General features: G+C 36.5%; 1 protein-coding gene across 3 annotated transcripts in view; it reads right to left on the minus strand.

Moving 5' to 3' along the window:
* Positions 1-15,173, minus strand: part of ZFAND3 (zinc finger AN1-type containing 3) — a 136,167-nt gene that overhangs the window by 108,777 nt on the left and 12,217 nt on the right. The window contains exon 1 of one of the 3 annotated variants that reach the window (XM_042022942.1): positions 7,126-7,298. The exons of the other annotated variants lie outside the window; for them this stretch is intronic. The gene's annotated coding sequence lies outside the window, so the exon portion shown is untranslated. Of the gene's footprint in view, positions 1-7,125; positions 7,299-15,173 lie in introns of those variants that run through there. 3 annotated transcript variants of the gene reach the window in all.

Here is a 15,173-nt window from a genome sequence, read left to right on the forward strand (position 1 = left end):
CAGTGTTCTGATGTTGGACTTCTCATTTTCACCACAAACAATTTAAGTGTTGCTTATCATCTAAAGATTTTTGGTAAGCTGCTGAAAATGATGCTTCAGTAAGTGAGCCACACGTTCTTATCTCACTTTGAAATGAAATGGAGGGCAAACTTCATGAACATTTCAGTGTACTAGTGCAATGCCCTTCTGGCAGCTTTCCACACTCAAAAGATATGCTGATATAGCCCAATGAAGTAGCTGGATCCTAATTTATTATTTTTTCAGTGGGTACACTAAAGCATCCTTTTAAAACTCTATGACAGAAAGACTTTTTATGTTTTAAATATACAAAGACACTGAAGTGCTCAGTCAACAATTAGTCCAGAAAAGAGCACAAACACACAAATGTAAGAGGGGAGACTGTGGAAAACACACAGTAAAGTAGCTTAATCTTACAAAATACACAAAAACACTGATAGAGTTTTCACTGAAACCCTTCTCCAACAATTCTTAAAATAAAACTGCAAAAGAATCCATTGCATCTAAACTAGCTAAGACAGGTTGTAAGAACATAGACCTGATTCATCTAGGTTTCTAGCTGAGCTTACAATGCTGCTGCCCTCCAGTCAAAGCTAAATGGTTCATATTCCCCTGAATACACAACTCCACACTTTAAAAAAAAAAAAAAAATCTCAGCAGCAAAATTATATACCAAACATTCCTCTGACAACTCCTCAAAATCTTTTTCAAGAAGATGTGTAGCCTCCTATTTAAAGGACAATTAAAAGGTTGGAATTCTAAGAGAGTTGAAGAGGCCTTTAGTGAAGTAGGAATAAAATTTGAAAGTTGTGATCCACCCACCTTCCACCAATTCCTCAAGAATATTATTTTTCTGTGTATTGCAGGTAATAACTAACATTGCCCTATGACAACACAATCATCCTCCTGAGATTTACAATATGAGATATTAACTTTATCTTTTTCTTCAGATCAGACACTCCAATAAAAGCTCTGCTGATATGCAGCACTCAAAAATCTATTCCATTTCTGTTATTCCTTTTACCACAGGATCAGTAAATCGATACTAAATAGTAAAACACTCTTAGAAAAAAAAAAAAAAAACAACAACTGGAAGAAACCTCAAGAAAGAAACTATTTTGTCCCGACTTAAAGGTATGGGTAATTATGTCTCAAACCTCACCAGGAAACCCTCCTAAAATACCTCCTGACCTGAACTGCCAGATTTAGCATAGAAAGTAGGAAAATGTGTGATACTTGCTCATTTTAAGCCCAGTGTGTCTCTTTGCTATGCAAATGCATAGAGAAGCATTACATTCATTACATTTTTTTAATCAGTTATTTTTCTATGGCAGAAGTATACTTAAAAATGCCTGCCATTGTAACAGCTTAGAATGGTCAGAACTTTTGAATTCTTGGTGGGGGGGGAGACGGAAGCAGCTTTGCAAAGTATGTCCAAGACTGTACTGTTCATGTCAAGTAACATTTAAATGGACAAGTTATGTAAACTGGTTTAAAGATGCTGTTTTGTATTAGTATTAACAAATTACACTGATATAGTCTGGTATAAGTAATGCGCCATGTGTAGTCTCTCAAAACCTAGCAGAACATGAAAATTATAAAACACAGTACTTTCTTGCAGGGCTCTACATTTCATGTCTAACAAGTCAAACATTAGTCAAGCAAAAAGGAGTTTCAAGTGTTGACCATCCCAAACACGGAGAGAGAAAGCACCTGAAGGTGCACTATATGCAAATGATCTGGCAGCATTAGTCAGAATTTCAATTATTATTTTGACTATTCATTTCTATGAGTTAAAAAGCACAGGAAGCTAGGTTCAGAAGTAAAGCAGGCAAAACAAAGAGAAAAGAGTGTCCCTTGGACAAAGCAAGAAAGCATTACTATTCTGAGATGGGTAAGGAGCTATGTCCTATCTAGTAACGAGCAGATTGTCCAGCAGGATCTCTCACTTGCCTAGAGAACCCCAAAAAGCAGCAATATTTTGTGAATGAGTGACAAACTCCCTTTTATGGTTCTTTGCACTCCTTGGTTATTGAACCCTTCTAGATCTCCATGCCATGGTAGAATTGTGGCACTTATTGAAAAGCAGCTTAAGAATTTTGACAAGGTGCCTACAATCCTATCTTATTACATTGCTCATAAACATGTCTGGAAAAGTTACCAGTATAGAAGTTAGCAGGCGTTTTTCCTCCTCCCCATTTAAAATGGGTTTCAGTAGTCCCCAGAAGTTTAGCTGGACGTTCACCATGGAAAATTCGCTTTCTTCCATCCTAGCCTTCCTTGTACCCAATTGTACAGTCAAGAAGCAATGTGGCTCTTACTTTGGTCAGTGCTGCCTCTACAACCGATTGACTACACACAGACGTTCTCAGGTGGGAAAATGTGGCTATGTCTCATGGTCCTATTTTAGAAAACAAGAGTACTTCAGCTCCTCCTCAGGAACTTGAAATGAATTGTATTAAGATTATGCCTACACTAGGAGTAATCTGCCAGTTAACTAAACTAAACGTTTCTTAAAGCAGATCTACCTATACTGTCAGAAAACAATTCTGCCCTGCTGTTACAATTGAAGAAAAGTAAGAGAAAGAAGTAGGAAAAAAACCCACATAAAAAGTCACTATTTAAAGTGGAATAAACCACCCAAGACTATCTTACTCTTAGCACAAGCAGGTTTGCATGTTCATCTTGGCCACCCCAAAATTTCTGTCAATTTCCTAACAGTTCTCATGTGGAACTCTGTACCAGATTTTGCATCTATCAGGTAATGAACAGAGGCTCCCACCCTAAAAAGAACCATCTCACAGTAAAGAACAGAGTGTAACTCTCTTGCTATATTGCAGAAATGTTATGAACTAATGTTTTCACCAACACATTACACAAAGTCTTGGCTCAGAACAACACTTTGGATATTTAACCTTGAGAAGAGATACCCTCTCATAAGGAACTTTGGAGTTTTCTAACAGTTCAGCATAATTCCAACCAATACAGCACTTCTAACCAGCATAAAACTGCTTATAAATAATTCGTTCACAATGTTTCTGTGTTAAACATTCAACTTCTGAAGAGTCTGAAAAAGACTAAATAAATCAGGTAAAATTTAGAACAACAAAGAGTTAAGGAACAAACCAACACAAACATGTTTGGCAACACCACTTCAAAAAGCAAACAAGCCCTCAAAAAAACCCCGAAACACTTTAGGCAAGAATTAGACTGATAATAACACAGACTTATACAAAACAAGACGTGAAACTGAACATAGAAGGTGCAATTTTTTCTTTCCCACATGTGCACCCAGGCACAAGCACACGTAAAGAAATACAAAAGCAGTTATAAACTAACCACTATTAATTAGTTCAGTGAAACATGACATCTCATAGGCTGGGACCTACAGCTTCATGGATAGCTCATATAAAGCAGCATCCTCTTTTCAGCAGTGCTCAGAACAAAGCTGCCTTCTCAGGAGCTTCTAGGACACTCTGGATGCTGGCCATGGGAACTGCCTTCAGCCCCAAAACCCTTCCCTTGTTATGAGCGGTGTATGCTCTATGAAACATCCCAAATCAGTCCATTAAAAGATAAATCCCAAAGTGGGGGGTGTAGGGGGTATGGAAATCTGCACAGTTAAGAAATCCAGAAAGAAATGGAAGTCCTTGAAAGACTGAATAGGTTTTTTGGGGAGAAGGGGAACGTTATTTTGGGGCTTTTGTTTGGTTAGTTTTGAGGTTTTCTTAAGCTGTGATTAAAACACTAAACATGAAAGATATTTTAAAGGCTGAAAATCTGAGCTTCTCCCTACATTTTTAACACAATTTCCAAGACCTGAGCTTGACCCAGGGAATGCTGCTTAACGCCATTCTCTTTTCAAGCAAGGGATTTTGGAAAGTTAATGAGTTAACAATGTGGTAGAGTTCAATAACTGAACTGCAAGTAAATGTGCTCCTTCCCTCAAATCCTATGATTCACATGCCCAGGAGGAACAGCTGCCTTAACTCTACTTTATCCAGCTATGTTATTTGAAAACTCTTCTCAAATTTACTTTGAAGAGAAAAATGCTTAAAATAAATCTAACTGGGCTAAAGAACTACACATTAAAATATAGATTATAATAAACATCCTGAGCCCAAATGACTTGAGCCATAGTGTCCATAATTTGTGGTTGAAAAACAGGAAACAACCTTAAAATAATGTAATGCACCACAGTATCTATGTCTTGCTTTTTTCAGCATTCTGAATGCAAATGCATGATCTCCAAGAGCAACTACAATTGAAAAAAACAATAGTACTCCAAGTTTTTTCAGGAAGAAAAAGCGTCTTAAATACTCCACTACAATTCTAGAGGGAGAAAAAAAAAGTTATTTGCTAAATGTAGATTTTAAACCTGCCTGTCACTGATATAATAGCAAATACTAAATTATTATTATAGTAAATCTCATTAACTACAGTTAGCTTATAGGTCGGGCTACTGGTCTTTCTGTAATTGCAGCCATACAATTTGGTTCTAATATAGAAGAACTAAGTTTATTAAGTTACTGTAGTAAAGCTTTTTCAAAACAGGGATGAAGAGCATCTTATGCATTCTTTCAGTGGACCGTATTCTGGTCTTTGCTATTTTCTTTTATCACATGTTAATTCAAGTTAACATGCACCTGACTCACTGAATAAAACTGACATGTTACTAATCTATGTTTATTAATTTCTTCCACAGAGAGAACTGAAATTCTTCAAACAAATACCTGATAGAAGAAGAACTCTCTGTTATGGGAAAGTTTACTGCATAAATGTTTGCATGTTTAACTTTCTCTGTAAATAATGAAACAAAAGGATGCAATTAAATAAAAGTATTTTGAGACTTAATACATAAATGCTAATTATTATACAGATGTTTTTCCTTTTTTCTTTTAAATAGACCAATATAATCTTTCCATTCTCTTTTGCAGCTATATGGTCACTACTACTGTCAAGGCATTGATCAGGAAGTCAACAGCATGAGGTATCTTCCATAAGAACTGAAACAGAATGAACACAGTACCCAAAAAACAACCCAGAAAGCATCAGTGCTGAATTGGATCTATCAGACAAGTGTCACAATGTCCTAATAGAACACTGGCATTTTTATGCTAGATTATTCTGAGTTTCTTATTTTTGCATCTTTCAACTCTCCATACCTTTTCAAAATACTACATAAAACTACATTTCTCAAAATTCTGAAAGGAAACTACAGCAATTTCTTTCCACATATTCAGACTAGGTAGTTACTATAGCTATTCCAAGAAAACATTCTTATTTAAAATATCCAAGGGCTGGGGATCTTGTCGGAGTCCTCAATTGTTTTGTTTCTGACGGTGATCAAGAATCGTTCTCTCTGCATGTTCAAATGCAGCATGCCTGAAAATCAATCTGTTAATATTCCAGTATGAGCATCTGTACCCACAGAAGTAGAGAAAGGATCAGGGGAAAAGAACAGATTCACGATACATTTCAGGTATCTTTCTTCATACAGCCTGTCATCTCAGGACTAAAGGACTCGCTACCTGACATTTTAACTAACACTTATCACTGTAAACGCTGCTGCTGCTATCCCTGACACTGAACAAATCATTCCTCATGCTGTCAATCAGCACTCCTCACAATCTACTACAAGCATATTCCAATCACTTACACATGGGCTAACTTCCAGCTACCACCCATCAAACCTGGGGACTCCTAGGATTTGTTAAGTTGGAACCAGTGGCATGAACATCAAACTCTGTTATTTACTTGATTACCACCTGAGAAGACAGTCAGATCTACAACAACAACACTCTCTAATCAGAAGTTTAACCTTTAGTTTCTTAAAACTGTTAGGGTGAATTGGGAGCAAAAGAAATAACGCAGGTGTTGTGATACATATGTAACTACAGCCAACTTTGAAAATATCTTGTGAATATAATTCTTAAGCATTCTTAAAATCACTTATTTTCCTGAGAGACATTTATTGTATAAGCTAGGTATGGGTTAAATCAAAAGCGTTTCTAAGAAAGACCAGCTGTGTCCCACAATGTTCACTAATACAGGAGACTATTTAATAGTAAATATTCCACCTGTCTTTTCTTGAGCACATCCTGTGAAGAACTGGAAAATTGTTCCAGTGTATCTAATTGACCTCCTAAGGGAAAGTGGACCAGACTCCAAATCTCAATTTAGCTCTTGGCTCAAAAAGTCTGGAGAACTTTAAAAAAAAAAAAAAATCAGACATGGCAATACAAAATCAGTTATTTATATGCAACAGAAACAGCAAAGGAACTTGGGGAGAGACTGCTCATCTTTTATTAGATGGTGCTCACTTCCCCTTAGCCTTCACACATAACCAAGGTAAGAAAATTAAATTTACTGTTTATATAATAAAAAAATGTTATGACTCTATATACCTTCAAATATACCATTGGTCTAACACCCATGGGTAGCACCCAGCACCCTAAAATGATGCAGCATTACATAAAAGTACCCACACAGGCAGGAGTTAGCATACTGCCTGTCTGTGCTACAAAATCCATCCTCTGGGTCTCCACTAGTTTGCAGTGAACATTTATAATTCTCCAGGTACTCTAACATCTGTGAAACATTTTACAACTCAAACTATCAGCACACAAGGGTTTCTGCTGGTGGAAACACAGAATCAGCTGAACTACTAGAAACACTAAAGAGAATTTAATGTAAAAAGGAAATGTATTACAGAAGCAGGCTACCACACTTCAGTACCAGCGGGTGAGTCTCAACAGGACTTACAGCAAGTTCAGAATATCATCCCTCAGGTCTACAAAATCCAAGTTAAATCATAACCTGCTTACACTTGCATTGCAAGGCTGCAGTGAATACCATCTGCAGTGGGCACTACTATATGATAATTTAGACTGCAAATGCCCATGACTGCAAATACATCTATAGGGAAGAAACACCACTCAACAAAATTAGCATTCAGTAATCAAATACACTCATTGATGTGGTGGTCTTTTGTACTATTAGAAGGGGAAATGATGAATACTGCATTAAAGGAAACACGATAAATCTTACAACTTGACATATTACAGGATTCAGTATCATGTATGCAAAACAACCCAGAAAACTTACCCAGTAGAGCAAAGAAAATATGACCCATTACACAAAAATTTATCTGTTTGCCTCCTTTTTACAATGTAAGAATCCTGGTCTATTATTTCCTGCTTCTCTTTTTGGCACAATAAAACTAGGAAATCAGAAGATGAGAGACTGAACACATTAGGAAGTGTTATCACCGAGGAAAGAATCTGAAAAACAAATATGAATATTTACTATATTTAAGTAGAATAAGAGAGTCATTTACAAAGTGCTTCAGCAACACCAAAGTGAATAAAATAATGATTTCAACTCACTTCCTGCTCCCTCAGTAAAGGTTTGCAGGAGCTCCCACTTCTGCTCTTGAGACTTTAGTAACTTCAGCAGAAGCAAAGAAGCAGTTTGACACTCGCAGCAGTTCTATTGATAAATTTCCAAGGCTGTAAGTGTCTCTATAAAGGTTAAAACAACAACAGAAAAAAAGCAAGTGAGACTCTTTCAGCAGTCCCTTTTTAGAAAGGTAAGTGGCTTAGTATTTTCAAATGGCTGGGGCTTCAGACTCCAGAATTTTATTTTCCTCCAAATTTCATTTGCAGGTCATCTGAGAATGGTAATTAATAGACTTTTTAAACATTGAAAAAGCTTTTGATTTTCTATGCATCACACAAGGAATTTTGTTTCCCTATGTCTTAAAAAGGGGTAACACAGCTTCTTTGCTGAAGTCACTATAACAGATTAAATGTTCAAGTTAATAAGAAAGCACTAAGGTCCACGGCCTCAGTCTAAGCGAGATATATAGAGAAATATATATGTACACACGTCACAGAATAGTCTGAGTTGGAAGGGAACCACAAGGATGACCAAGTCCAACTCTTCAAGTGAATGGCCCATACAGGGATCAAAACCACAACCCTGGCATTATTAGCACCATGCTCCAACCGAGATAGAAATATGCATCTATAGATGGATGGATGGATGGATGGATGGATAGATAGATGGACAGATGAAAATATATATTTGTATTAGTATACTGTTAATGTTGTCAATTTATGGCTTGTGGAATGTGCTGTCTGGAAACTCTAAACTGACTAGAAACCATAAGCTCAAGCAGTCAGCTCTAGGCTTTTGCAAAGCAATATAAAGATATATTGCTTAAAAGCCATTTTCTCTATACAACTTTCTAAACACACATTAAACCCTCACACTCGAAATAAAATGCCTCACAATTATGAAACAATATTCTTCCCTGTTACAATACTCATTCTAGGGGAAAAAAAGAAAGAAAAAAAATCAACAAAAAAAGCTCTTCAAAAATCCACAAATCCTCCATTTCCCCAGCTATCTTACACTATTTTTCTATTAAAGCTAAATTTCCTTACTATTTGTGAATCAGTGACCAACACTTTCCTAAAACTTCAAGATGCAGACAGAATTCTAGCTTGCATTTAACTAAATCACCTTTCATAGTTTACCCATCAGCTACAGCAACCATCACTCTTAGTAGTTTCAGAGGAATAAAAGTTATATTCAGTTTTGTATTTTTGCTACTGTCCAAGAGAACCATGACTATGCTGCAGGTTTCATTTCTCCTTTTAACACCTATACTAAAACTGGTCACACAATGTGGGCAAGGTTTGTTCCTGTAATACACTGTGAACATTTCATCCCAGAGCACAAGATCCAGAAGCCTCCTCAATAATAGTGACAAAATGATTCAAAGGAAAAAAAAAGTTTTTGAACTACCTGCCTCTTACCTCTCAGCTGCCAATGGGACAGACTGTCATATCTGTCTTTCTTTGTTCTGCTTTTTGTTCCCTAAAAGTAAGCATCTTATTTTGAATCATCACTTTCAGATGGAATAGAAGTATTACATCTATGGTTTAAAAAAAAAAAAAAAAAAAAAAAAATTCCTGTGAATTGGACTCCTCAGTTGAATACTCTGGTCTTCACTCTTCAGTGAAGCTTCCCTGACATGCAAAGAAATGCACTTCTGTATCAGGCCCAAAGGTTTTGAATTTTCATCTTACCATTATACAGCTGAAGGTCAGTGATTGCAGCTGCACATCCACCATTTATAGCATAATAATAAAAAAAAAAGCTGTATGATTTTATAGAAGTGTCTCAAATAATTCAAAGGCTGCTTATGGGAAGGCAGAACACCCCAAAAACATTAGCCTTCTCCATAAAAGCTGTGTTGTATGAAAGCTTTAGTTTTTGTTGATACCATATGTAATTACAAAAGCAGAATTTGTGTGGATAGAGTAATGTGGTTTTTTTCTTTACTGATTCATTTTCCAAGATATTGAGGCTTTTGAAACTGTACTGAATCAAACATTACACCCTGGAATGTCAGAGTTTACAGCTTGTCGGGGCCCAGGGACTATTTCTTACCCACTGTAGGTATCCACATCTCACTGAACCCAGACGGGCTTTTTTTGGGTGCATTTATTCTGGCAAACACTGCTAGTAAAAGCAAAAATATTCCAAATACCTTTTAAGTTCACAAGATTGAAGGCCAAACATGCATACTAATGACAGCTATTGTCCCATGTTTTTTGCCCTGACACCCCTCCTCTAAATTTAAGAAGGAAGTATGGGAATTTGAAAACCTGCTGACTCAGGATACCCAAACTTAAATATATTTGAAACACTTTTTTTTCCATTACCATCATCTAAATTATTCCCCCCACACTAGTCAATGTGTTCAGCAATCCTGTCCTGTCCCCTACTTCAAACAAGTTATTTGATTACTCTGTCGAGGAAAAATCCTATTGCTACCAGGGCTGCCAGATTCCATGAGATACTTAAAACATATTGCACAATGAGGCTGCAGAGAAATTCATATAGGAATTAAAATGCAACAGAATGGACCGACTACATTTAGGATTTCCAAATTCTTCCCTCGAACTTGTAGACCATTTTGCAGGCTGTAAGCATACTCATGCAACAAATCTGCAACGTTTTCCAAAGAAAAATTACTGTACTTTTTGAAGCACAACAAATATCTGAAGGAATTTCCAACTCAAAACTGAAAATAAGTCAAATAATGCAAAAAATTTGGTATACTGCTACAGGGTCTGTCAAAAAAATAGTCTTAAATAGAATGTGAACATAATGCTGATAAAGTATTTTTTCCAAATCAGTTTGTAATCAGAAACAATAGTAGGTTACTGTGGAGTGATGCATCTTACTAATGAGGAAAACATTTATGTTTTTGTACACATACAAGATGATCTCTGTCAATAATTAAACACATAAAAGAGTAATCACTAAGAAGTTAAAAACCAAAACCTGCCTTATGAAATTATTAAATAATTATTGTGAAACTACAATGAAAGTAACTGCACTCCTGTCCACAGCCATAGAAAAACATTTCATATTGGTATTCAAAAATATTAATGTCACCATGTATTTATTACTTATTTTCAGATATGCAAACTAGGAACAGAACTACAGTTAGTTAATGGCATTCCTTCTTTAAAATGTTCTGAAATTTTCGTACAAGACTGAATGTGAACTACAGATTGCATATAAAACAGTTTTCACTCTGTTGCATTGCCAGTTGGGGAAAAGATTAAAATGTAAAACTGTATTATTTATTCCAACATGTAACTCCTTTCAGAGTTGTTAGAAGTTGGTTCAATATTAAACATATACATATTTTCTAAAAGAAACCGACTCCATTGTAAATGCACTTGGGTCAAGTCATACTTAAGCCTATCAAATGCTGACTCTGCTACTGAACTAAATCACCCCACTAAGATATTCACCACAGTTCTGGCTCTGGATTCACTCCTACAAACTTACAATCACTGTTTGATCACATTACGTAAGTATGGATGGTAATGTAACATTTTCAAAGGCTCCTGAGTCTCAAGGGGGTTCAACACACAAGTCATTTACATGCTTTGAAATCATTTATTATATTTAGATTTTCAGTGAAGGATGCTCAGTTACAAGAACTATGTTTGCTTTGTTATTCATGAAAGATAATAAGTTCTTTTTGGTTTTAACCCGATCAAGTTATTTTCAGGGCATCTTTAACTAGATAAAAGGCCCTCCCAAGAAATTATCAAAACACAAGTTGCACAAGGAAAAAAATACAACAGACCCTATGATTCTCTATCAGAATTCAGCTGTGTTTACATCAGTCTTAAGCTTTTCAATATTTGAAGGTGTACAAAAACCTCAGCAAGCATAACCCAGAAGATGAGACTGTAATACTCTCTAGAATGAAAATACCCATTGATTCATGATTTCTATCAATGTAAAGTAATACTATTCCATTTTCATGCTCCAAGGCATAGTGAGAAATTTTAGCTGTTTTTCTCACAAATCTCTTTCAACCTTATGCCTTTCAGCATCATCCTTACTCCTCTTAATGACATATGAGAGGGAAAATAAAGCTTGAGTTCTTTCTTACTGTCTCCTAAAGATGGAGTTTGATAATACCCATCTACTGCAACAAAAAGTTGTTCTGGGCTTCCTCTGAAATTGAGCTCAAATGACTCCTCACAGGTTGTACAGTGTGCAAGCAACCCTGCCCTCTGCTCTTAGTCATCATACAAATTCTGCTCCTGTAAGTAGCAAGTGATATAACAAGCAGAGATCATTCAGCATTCCTCATACACACCTTCCATTCCCAAATCTCCCTTTATGTTTGCAGTAGGATAACAAATAATTTGATTTTCAATCTCCTCTGCATTTTTTCCAACTTTATACTTCTGTAGCTGAATTTATTTGTATCTCTACCAGACACAGGTATTTCCTGGTCTATGTTGTATTACTTTTACGTGTTTTGGAAAGCAATTCCATTTGAGGATTTTGAACTATTCTAGTGCAGAACACACTGATTTATTAACAGTTGACAATTCTGCATAATGTCAACTTGCCAAATTATTTTTCCAGTTTAGGGAACTCTTTGTGTGCCTAAAGTACAAATAAATATTTTCATGTGATTGCTGTTCCAAGTTTAGGTTTAGTAGAATTGAAGTATTAATGAAAAATGTATTTATCTTACATTTCAGTCTCTATGTGGCAGCTCTGAAAAGCAGGATGTACATGGCTATCACTTGCAAATAGTAACAAATCACATAAAGCTCAAAGAAACAAGTAGAAGCTTTTCTTTTTTTGAAAAACCCAGCATTTCCTATTTATCATCTTAGCAATGCAGCAGTACAAGAAAGTGTTATACAATAATCTGCCAAAACATAAATAAAACCTGCTAATCTCATTTCCTCTCAGCATCTAACTAATGAGAAATGCAACTAAGTAAACACTATGCATGCTAAATCACAGGGGGGTTAGTTAAGTGTTTAGGTCAATCATCAAATGTGCTATCAACAGCAGTAAGTCTTGTTTGGAAACAACTTTGACATAACCAAATCTGTTGAGCTAATCAGTGACCCACAAATCTAAACTCCCAAATTTAAATAGACTGATCTACACCAGGCCACTTTTGCATTTTGAACATGCAAGTTCTGTTAATTCATACAATTAATTGACGATAAGTACTTCTAAACTACATAAAACCCATCAGCAGCCTCTTTTACACAAGTAAATTATCAGGATCTCTCAAACATCTTAAACCTTACCCTCCAATGTCCTACTGACTCCCTTAAGATCTAAAGCAAAACTGTGAAAAGCATTGGTGCTTATCATTCTGTAATGTGTTCCTTACTGTCATAATTCAATTGCACATAAGCAGTGAGGTTTTTTTTATAAAGAGTTTTAAGCAGTATGTGGAGAAGTTTGCAGTGTCTACATAATAAGATAGATCCCACTTTGTGACTAGCCACTTGACATTTTCCTTATAAATTTATAACTAAAGCCTTTATGCAAGTGCAGCAGAACTAAAATTTAATGGCTGGAGGACAGACAGAACAAGGTCACCCAAAACTAATCTATTCTTTCGTTGACAAAAATAAAAATACCTAGGTTTTCTTTTGTACTTGGAGGACTTGGAAGAAAAGGCAACAAGGAAACGAAAGGAATAATCAAAATGTGAACATGCTTTACCCTCCCCCCTTTCTATCTCCTTTAAAGTTTTGCCAGCCTAAATTTATTCTCGAGTGTTTGTGGACAGATGTTTTTGTACAGTCTTCTTCACATGGTGCCTGGGAAGCTGAGTCAGGAGCTCTGTTCCACTGCTGCTCAGGTGAAAGCCCCCTAAGTAAGACCACAGCCACAGAAGGCAGCGTGGACCAGCTGTATGGGCAGCTCACTCTTCTCCACTAAGTTTGCACTGGTCATCTCTCCACGGGAAATGGAAGAAATGAGTTGCTGCATGTGTCCTTCGGTGGCTGACAGGTCAGAGAACAGCACTTTCTAGAAAGGGAGTCAGTCAGATGTGAAGATGGGATGAGACCCCCTACCTAATGCATTCTGCCTTTCTCCTACTTCACACAGCACACCTCCCAGGTCTCAGGCAACTGCATTTCAATTACCAGGGTAAAAAGAATTCAGAATATATATTTTGCTTTAAAGTTCAAGGGTTTTAAACGTCTAGTGAAAAAAAAAAAATATCCTTCATCCCACATCCTTCATTCCATGACAGGAGAAGGAAACCTTTACAGCGAGTGGTATTTTGGCTTTTCCATCTTCAGTGATCCAGATTAATGTAAACTGTAATCTTCACAGCTGTCATTTTCACAAGGTAGCTTTTACTATTTTCTAAGTGTTCAAAGTAGACAGCCTAGATTTATTTACATGAACAAAAACAAGGGTATCACAGCATTTACAGAAACTATTATATTATGCTCACCAGTTTCCTATTTTGGAATAACACAGAGAAAGTGTGGGAACAAGCCTCACCTTCTTATTTTCCTCTAATAATGGAGACTGAGGGAATAAATCACAATCAGTACACTTATTTCATCCAATTCCAACAGCGGGAAATCAGGGCCAAGTTAAATATTTTATTCGCATGCATGCAAACAGCAAAGGCTCTTTCGTTAGAGCAGCTTTTTATGCATCTCTGAAGGCAATCTCAGGCAAAGGCACGGTGAGCAAGCAGAGTGATCATTAACAACAAGTAACACAAATGAGCCCCGAAACCTTACCTCATCCTGAACTCTCGTCCAAGCTATGCGTAACCTTCTCAGTACACAGAACAACAAGCAAGTTTTAACCACCTACCCACTGTGACAGGCTGCAGCTGCAAACTGCAACTCTACTGCTTCACTAACTATGTCAAATTAATGCTGAATCCTAAACAGAAGCAGGAATTAAAACGAGTTTTAAAAATTAAGCGAGCTGCAGTATCAGCCCATAACTCTTCAATTATCTCTAGTCTTCAAGTAAAATAAAGAAGAAAAATCAAGGTTTCCATGACTCTGCCTGACTTTAGGCTTATCATCAGAAAACTGTGCACCTTCTTCAGCTGCATCCTTTACACATGGAAGACCCCTTCTGAAAGGAGCCCACAGAATCTTTTATCACTCTCTGTTTACACTAATGAATGACAGAAGTCTGAGAAATTTAGTGACAGGTAACAGAACTAAAAAAAAAAAGTGACTTCAGCTATTAAACTAATGAATAGCAAATATGTAAATTACTAACTTCACTTACATTGTTTTCTTGCCCTCTTACTTCCCTAAACTTTTACTCAACATCCTACCCTGTGCAAACAGTAGACTGGCAGATGACAACTTTGGATTTTCAGCTAAGCATCATTTTTCTCCAGTCCATTCATGCAGATGATTTTGCTCTATTTTGGGAAAGTGAAATGACATCTATACCCTTTCAAAGAAAATGTTTACACTTGCCTAACTCAACTAGACTCAAAGTGACTTAAACACATCTCTAGCTTCTAGATGGTAGATTGAAAAGTGCAATCTTCTGTGGTAAGGAGAATACCACATTTAGTGTTTGCTACATATCATGCCAGAAACAGGGGTTTCTGAACAACATACACATGTAAACAGCTGAAAAAAATACAGAAACATTAGATCAGGCCACCTGTCCTGGCTGCTAGAAGACACTTATCTTTCATGTCATTGCTGCAACCATGACGACCTAAGGGTATGGGCAAGACTGACTTTTGGGGACAGAGGTAATATCTAGGTATATACTTAGAAAAAGTA

The sequence above is a fragment of the Corvus kubaryi genome, unplaced genomic scaffold (assembly GCF_017639235.1).
Source record: "Corvus kubaryi isolate FWS band 111438036 unplaced genomic scaffold, C.kubaryi_AGA036_p1.0 37232, whole genome shotgun sequence".
NCBI classification, from domain to species: domain Eukaryota; kingdom Metazoa; phylum Chordata; class Aves; order Passeriformes; family Corvidae; genus Corvus; species Corvus kubaryi.